The following is an 8990-nucleotide window of genomic DNA, read 5'->3' on the forward strand; positions in this document are numbered from 1 at the left end:
CATGTGATACTAGCATCTCCCAACCTCCAATCTCTTTATCGGCAGGGCCACATCCATATTGGCGTGCTTGACAAATCACGGGTCATGGAAAAGCTTATAAATGGGAGGGAGATCGTATGCATATGTGGAATACTTTAGCAATACTAATTGAAGCTTCGTTTGTATTGGGAAAAATGAATAACTTCAAAAATATTTGCCTAACAAAGATCGTTTGTATCGCTTATCATCCATTAAAATATTTAGACATAAATGGTTGCTGAAAATAAAAAAAAATTTATTGACTAATTATTTCAAGCGACACAGACGATTATTTTTAGGAAAATATTTTGTCAAATTATTTATTTTCTTTGAAGAAAATGGAGCTGGAGGTGCACATGGACTGGTTGGGCCCGACTTCGTTAGAATTTGATGTAACAACATGCCAAGTACTTTAGTTCTTTACAATCGAGGACAAAAATGTCCAAAAAGTTCTAAACCTATTTTTCGATGGCCAATTCAATCATAAATCTTTCGATCATATAAATTTAGTCTTAGAATTTTCAAGTGTCGGTCAATGTAAGCATCCGTTAAAGTCGTGTACTAAGCTTTGGTTAGCAATACTAATTAAAGCTTCATTCGTATTGGGAAAAATAAATAATTTGAAAAATATTTGCCTAACAAAGATCGTTTGTATCGCTTATCATCCATTAAAATATTTAGGCATAAATGGTTGCTGAAAATAAAAAGTTTTATCATTGACTAATTATTTCAAGCGACGCGAACGATTATTTTTAGAAAAATATTTTGTCAAATTATTTATTTTCCTTGAAGCAAACGGAGCTGGAGGTGCACATGGACTGGTTGGGCCCGACTTCGTTATAATTTGATGTAACAACATGCCAAGTACTTGAGTTCTTTACAATCGAGGACAAAAATGTCCAAAAAGTTCTAAACCTATTTTTCGATGGCCAATTCAATCCTAAATCTTTCAATCATATAAATTTAGTTTTAGAATTTTCAAGTGTTGGTCAATGTAAGCATCCGTTAAAGTCGTGTACTAAGCTTTAGTTAGCAATACTAATTAAAGCTTCATTTTTTTTTTTTTTATGAGCGAGGTTCCGCGCGTCCAGCGAGCTTCGCTCAACACGGCGGTGGAGCACGACTAGTCCTCGGGGAGGGGCTAGCGCGAGAACCCACCACCACGACCCCCCACTTAAGACAACGGCGCCGATGAGTTTTGAACCCGGGACCTCTCGTGAAAGGAACCGAACTCAAACCAACTCGGTCACCGATCGGTGGGTAAAGCTTCATTCATATTGGGAAAAATGAATAATTTGAAAAATATTTGCCTAACAAAGATCGTTTGTATCGCTTATCATCCATTAAAATATTTAGGCATAAATGGTTGCTGAAAATAAAAAGTTTTATTATTGACTAATTATTTCAAGCGATATGGACGCTTATTTTTAGGAAAATATTTTGTCAAATTATTTATTTTCCTTGAAGAAAATGGAGCTGGAAGTGCACATGGACTGGTTGGGCCCGACTTCGTTAGAATTTGATGTAACAACATGCCAAGTACCTGAGTTCTTTACAATCGAGGACAAAAATGTCCAAAAAGTTTTAAACCTATTTTTCGATGGCCAATTCAATCCTAAACCTTTCGATCATATAAATCTAGTCTTATAATTTTCAAGTGTCGGTCAATGTAAGCATATGTTAAAGTCGTGTACGGAAAAAAATGCTAAAAAGTTCTAAACCTGTTTTTCGATGGCCAATTCAATCCTAAACCTTTCGATCATATAAATTTAGTCTTAAAATTTTGAAGTGTCGGTCAACGCAAGCATCTGTTAAAGTCGTGTATAGAAAATGCCAATTTGGATATTAACGCCATTCACTATCCACATTGGCATCCTTATTGGGTGGCTAAATTTGTCCTAGTCGGCACACACATTCTCTCCTCATCGTCCAAAACCAAGATAAATTCGCCATAATTTTGATTAAGTAGGCGAGTTATGTCACCAAGTATGGCCTTCATTGTATAACATGACAAGTTATACAATGGAGGCCATACATTGAGCCAAATTTAAGTACTTGATTGAACAAAAAAAAAATTGTTTCAAGTACTTGATTGTGAAAATGCAAAAGTTTATTAAACTATATTTTTCGATTGGGTATTAATTTTCTTGCTCAAGCTCGATTTGATTGCAATAATAAAACTTGAGCTCGAGTTTTTTGGTCTCAAATGTTTTGTGATTATTCAAAAAAATTTTAAAAAATAACGATAGCTCGATTAGACGTGATTATGCTCACAAACCTATCGAGTTAAGTTTGACAAGTTCGAATTCGACCCGACAAGGTACTCGAGTAGCTTGAACTAGAGCTCAATTACAAATGAGGCAAGTTGATCTCGAGTAATTATCTAGGTGAGACTAAGCTACTCGTGGGTTGCTTAACCCGATTCCAACTATACTCCATACCAAAAGGTTGTGCCAGAGTCAGACCAAACTTACTTTCTAAAGTTGTAAAGCTCATTCCAACTGCTAAATAACAATTATGGGTTATATTTTTTGCAACCCTTCAATTATTCTTCTAATTGGTGAGTTACAAGTTATAGACACCACCACGTGTAAACTAAATCAAAGTAAAATATTGGTGGTAACACTCTAATCAGTATGGTTGGAGGGAGTTTTCTCCTATTACGATCGTGGGAAAACATGACCCTATAATTTCGATAATTAATAGAAGTAAAAATTAGCACGGGAGTTACCTCGTACCGGAGTTTGTACCATTAATGCGTTGATACATTATCGAAAAATTTCGTAATTTTTAACTAATCAAATATATGTTGGTAAGACAGAGAAAAATTTAGTGATGACTCTTTTCTCTAGCAGCATTTGAAACTTACGGACAATTCTAGGAATTTACCTAATATTTTCTCCATCCCCCCAACGGAAAGTTTGTTGGCGCCAAAACCATAAGGAAATCAAACTAGAGATGGCCATGGGTCGATTTGGGCCTGGAACCGGCCTGGGTCAAACCCGTAACCGGCCCGTTGACCGGGCTCGCCGGTTCCAAATCGGAACCGGCCCATCCCATATGGGCCGGTTACGGGTCCATGTATAGATGAACCGGCTTTATAGCCATTTGAAAAAAAAAAGAAATTAAAAGATTGAAAGGGCATTGATTACAAGCCTCTTCCCCCTCCCTTCCTCCAAATTTGATTACAATCTGTCTTTGATAATTTGTTATTTCATAATTTATTAGTTTTTATTTCATAATTCATTATTTAAAATTTAAATTTAAAAACCATAACCGGAACCAGAATCGGCGGTTCTATTTTCGATTTTGAACCAAAATTAGGCTTTGAACCAGCGGTTCCGGGCCGGTTCAAAACAGGAACCGGAGCTAGAACGCCCCCTTAAGGTTCCGGTTCCGGTTCCACTTATGGCCATGAACCAGAACAGCCGGTTCATGAACCGGAACCGGCCGGTTCCGGCCCGTGGCCGTCACTAAATCGAACTTCCCAGCGAAGCACAGGTAAAATCAGTAAGTCGAGGATTCTTCTTCATCCTTCGTTGATACGAAGCTTCAAATCGCCACTAGTCATTGTCTTTCGTTTTCCCCAGACAAGTTTCCTTCCTGCTTTCCTTTGCTAATCAGATGATGCACGTCCCACATTGGCACACAAAGAACAGAAAGGCTTTGGTTCTTTGCGGCATTTTCGCAAACACTTGGTTCGGCTCTTACCATCGGCAAATGGGTACACACGATGCCGCAGGTTCAGGTCAGTGCTTTACAACTTCAGCAGAAAAACCGAATTTGACAAAAAGAAGTAGTTGTCGACATTATTGAGATCAAGAGACAACTGTCGTCCCTTGTTCAAGTTGCGACACATTCTGTGTGCACAAAAATCATCCTTTGTTTGGGTTGTTTCAAGCTCTGAGTCACCTGTGTTCTAATCTTTGACGGGGCAAAGGCAAAGCTGATGTTTTCTGTCGTGCAAAATTGAGAATGAGATTATCCGCATTCGATAGAACGGAAATACGCGCATTTCGACTGAGGCATTAGTATTCTCGGTGCTACTCTAGGTTTAGATGCTCAATTTAGTCACGCACCGATGTGGTGCTATATTTGGCTCTCTCATACCCCACGTACTCTACTTCTATAGATGTAAGCACGTAGTGTAAGCTCAGGAACTAATAACTGATTACTCATGCTAATGTGAAATCTTCATGAAGGCAATGATTGCACATTTTATGCCATTACAATTGAGCAAGTCATTATGGAGATGACTCCAAGGGAACAGGCTATTGCTTTAGAGTGTTGTTTGGCATCATTGCTTCTGGAGGCTTATGCTTGTAGCAGAAATCTCTCTCTCTCTGTGGAATTCGCGCGGAGACACACATGAACGTGCACGAGCCACAATGTTCTGTGGGTATGAATTCCCTGAAGCCTGAAGTTTCCATTAGGACCTCCTGATAATTCCTGCAGTGTAAATCACATATCACTGGCCTGCACTTTTATGACACCTTAAATGCACTGGATGCACCAGTGAAGCAGTCAATGGGAGAGAATATCGTCATCTTATAGGGACCGTAGTGCCTCAGGCGGTAGCTCCGGGCTTGGACCTCCTGCGGAACTTCCCATTCAATGGTTGCTGAACCATAAAATCCGTTGAAGCCTGAACACCACTTGAAATACAAGCAGAAGTCATCGTCATCATATGCCGGGATCCACCGTCCCCCTCTACCCTTTCTACAACCGAAAGTGTGGCTTCCTTTAACAAGTCTTGTCTCGGGTTGGTGCTCTAAAATGTGGGATTTACTCTTTCTCCAGTTTTAAATGCTCTGCTTTCTTGAAGGGTGTTTTCTTCTTTCATGTCACCAAAATTAAGTCCAAGAGGAGGAGAATTGCCCAAAGGGGGAGGCCGATCTGTACATTATAAGGTTGGGTGGGGATGGACCTCCTAGAGGAAGTGATTCTCATAAGGTTGGTCATATTTCATCAAAATCATATCCTATTTGGACCAATCAGAAGACTGGAATTCAACCATTTTTTCCTCCTAATGATGTATCGCAGTCGATGGTTAAAAAAAGCAACCTTGAGTGTCGCATTTTGTTTTGGGTTTGATACTGATTTGCTTCCAGTGCAAAAGGAAGTACCTCATATCGTTGTTGGGCGTAGTTTCCAAAGGTTGCCACATACTGTGAATAAGCGTTCGTAAGTCCTGCAATTACAACCTGGGGATCCTCCCCAAAGTCTGCACTTCCATTCAGTATTAATGTCTCCCTTACTGCCTCCCTTAGTCGCCGACCAGCCATCGTTGTGAATTCTGCGAATTCAAAAAGCTAAAGAAAACTAAGCCTAGATGTTTAAGTTGCTTCTAGGGCACATGTTGCTGTAAGGTGCTCAAGGTTTCCATATAGCGGCACGACTTGTTCTGATATAGTTAGATCTCTCTGAGTCTCGCAATTTTTTGTGGGAACATCCTTAATCAACTCTGGGAATGTATACCCAAAGGTTGTGCTTCAATTCTTGAATCTAATTGTGCGAAAGCTTCTGCATAGGGACAGATATCTGTTCGCTAGTCACTACAATTGTGTGGGTATTTATCGTGTTATCGGAGCAAAAGGAAGTCTATCTTAATCAGATGTGGAATAGTATTTGTCCTCCCATTTTGTTTAGAAGACGCATAGAGACCAGAACTGCTTGTGTTGACTAACATCATGAATTATAGGGACTGTCATCCAGCTTGAGCCATAAAATACTGTTAGGTCGACCAGTTGCCGAGTTGCTTATGGAGCATCCTCCGTAGTCTTTATATGTGATGGACTCTAAGGAAACCATTGCTATGACAAGAAATTAAGATCCTCCGATGGAATTAGAGAGAAACGAACCTCCTGGTACAGAGAGAATGGTCAGTTGTCCTAATCTCGACATTTGAATTGGAAGAATAGCTTGGTGCATTACAGTAGAAAGAGTAGCGCCTAGGCATTTAGATCATGTCTACGTGATTGTCACAAAGGCGAAAGTACTGCCATCTGTGCACACAAACTTGTATCTGTCCTTTCTAAGCATGTTTATGAAGAGAGATGATCCCTGTTACCATGTCTCGTTCAGTAGAGATGAGGGTTTTAATTTTTTGATTGAGCGTGTTAAGTTAGGAGACTTTTTCGGCAGGTCATATCTAGTGGCAAGTTAGATAAGCCACTCTATAACGTGGCGGTAGCAATGAGTGCCAAGATTATTAGAATTTTTTTTTTTTATATTTATAAATCGACCACAAACCATTTTCACAATCCACAATCGATTCGAGATGAACACAACAAAATACTCCAATGCTTGTGGCGCTCGTGGTGTCGACCAACTTCAGGAGTGTGATTTGCGTGTCGACATGGTTCGTATATTGAGCTCTCTCGTCAGGCAGATACAGTAAATACGCACTCGGTCTCCGGTCTATACCTATCATGTCGTGGCTCCCCGAGTCCAATTAAGTAACCCACGTTAGCGCCTTCCTAGGAGAGGAACGCAAGGGATGAAGAAAGAAGCACTAAGCGCTTGGGTCTTGTTTTGCTCGTCGGTTAAGAAGGGCCCCGCATTGGTTATTGATCAAACGATCATTGAGGGAGTTAAATATCGGCAAGCACTTCCACTCCTCTTCTTCGGGTAGGAAAAGAAAGAGATAACAGAACCATTCAATAGACTCTGAAAGAAAGATCTTAGACGCTAACAAGCAAGCCGGCAAGCAAGACTGCTTGCCCTGATTCCTTCGGATCTAATGGCCAGTTCATCTCGGACACAACCCATCAGATCAGTGAGTTGGCACCATCTTCTGCAATCCTCTTCAGGAGAAGGATGGGGTTAGATCACAACAGACATCTTTGGGTTATCCATCTTTTTTTTTTTTTTTCTTTTGGTCAGACGGTCACCCATCTTCATAAGGCTTAGATATATGCCGAAGTCACTGAATGGACTTTTCGCCAATTAATAAAACTCTATATGGAAGGGCTTTGCGAGATTCCTATTGAGGCTAAGGGGAGTGCATGCAGGGCCAAACCTGATGCTTGGGATTTAGTGTGTTGTTTCAGGCTTTCAGCTTTGTATGTCGTTCTTTATTAATAGTGACCGAGCCGTCAAGAGGACGTGTCCTAATCAAGTTCATTTGGGCGGTGATTTGCGAGTTAATTATTGGGGCACTTGGCGCACGAGAGTGTCTCCTCTTTGGGTTGCTTGGCTTGGAGGGACTGCCATCGGAAAAAGTCTGACGAAAAAGTTCTAAATCTATTATATTTTTACCAACTCAATCATAAATTTTTTAATTTTAACAATATAGTCGTAAACTTTTACACGTTCCGCCAAATTACTTCATTCGGTCAATTTGATCGAAAATCGATATCATGGACGTGAAATGTCCGGCGATAACGTGGATAATTTTATTACTATTATAATATATTCTTGATTTCTTTTATCTTTTATCTTTTTGTCCTTTCTTCCTCAGTTTTTCATCATCTTTTTTTAGTTGCGGTCAATGAGGGTGCCTAGCCAATAGGCAAGGCACCCTCACCCGCAACCACGATGGTTCGGGCTAGGGCTCGGCAACCCTCGGCCATTGCCGAGGAGGGTCCGACGACCTTTGCCCGATGGTTGGCGCCCACGTCATCGATTTTTAATCAAGATTGGTTGTATGAACTTAATTGGGAAAACTTAAGAATGTTTAAGATTGAATTGACTCAATTAAAAGATTTAAGAATGAATTAGCAAAAATGCAATAAGTTTATAATTTTTTTGACAATTTTCTCATTGACAATGCATATTCTTATCCACTTATTGGTACGCTATGTAGAGTTTGTGCCACATGTGTGGGCCTTGTTGATAGCAAAAATCGAACAAGAAAAGAGCGCCTAAATTTAGCGGATGGGTAATGATGCGGCCCTTATGCCATTCGCTTGATCATGGATGAATAGGGGGCAAGCTTCACGACAATCACATAAGCTTTGATTTATATCCACGACAGTTCCGCCAATCAAATAAAATTTAGGGCTAGATTGACCAAAATAAGAAGTATTCAATCCTCCACAAGAAAATCCCAAATTGATCGAGACCACAAAATGTTGAGATGGTCCGTCGACGATCACCCACATATAAAAAAGAAGAAGAAGAAGAAGTTGGAAATCTTTCACATCATCAATAAGGTTCAAGAAGCACCAAGTCTTAAGATTAGAGTCGGATTTTTTTGCTAGTCCATTGACAATTAGTCGCGGACGGCCGACTAGAGAGAGGAGAAATGATCAGTGGGTCCACGTCACTCTTTCAATTGGATGTTAGATGGGGGCGCATGCTTTCAGCAAAGGAAAAGTCTTGATTGCCGCTCCATTCCAGACGCATCTGACGGCTTGCCACGTGGGGTTCGCATCTTTTCTTTTAACTATCGGAATGGGATCCGGATCCCCTACCATAAAGGTAGGGGGTGACAGTGATAAATCTGAGCCGTTCATTTCAAAATAAACAGCCCAGATTCATCCACATCATCTTTTAAAAAGGGGGCAAATTTTTGGCGAGAAATTTTAAAATTTTTAAAAAAGTGATGTGGATCAATATGAGCCATTCATTTTTTATTTGGATGGCCCAGATCGATCATGTCACCCCCAACTATCGGAATGAACCCACGTAATCTTTGATTCATCACAACAATGTTCTGTCCATTTGCTTTGATTTTTTTATTGATGGCCCAACATTCTTAAATCGCACGAAATTGCCACCAACCCATCATATGGAATGTACTCGAGTCTCGAACCATTACTAGACTGTTCCACGATTCTTATTTCAGGACCCACCATTTTTCAAGTAATTAAGGCTCCCATTTATTTCGTACAAAATAAATAATTCAAAAAACATTTTTTAAAAATAATTATTTATGATATTTATAAAAATAAATTAATAAAAAATTCATCATAAACGAAAAAAGTTCTCATAAATTAACCATTTTTAAAATGATTACTTATGATATT

This window comes from Rhodamnia argentea, chromosome 2 (assembly GCF_020921035.1).
Source record: "Rhodamnia argentea isolate NSW1041297 chromosome 2, ASM2092103v1, whole genome shotgun sequence".
NCBI classification, from domain to species: Eukaryota; Viridiplantae; Streptophyta; class Magnoliopsida; order Myrtales; family Myrtaceae; genus Rhodamnia; species Rhodamnia argentea.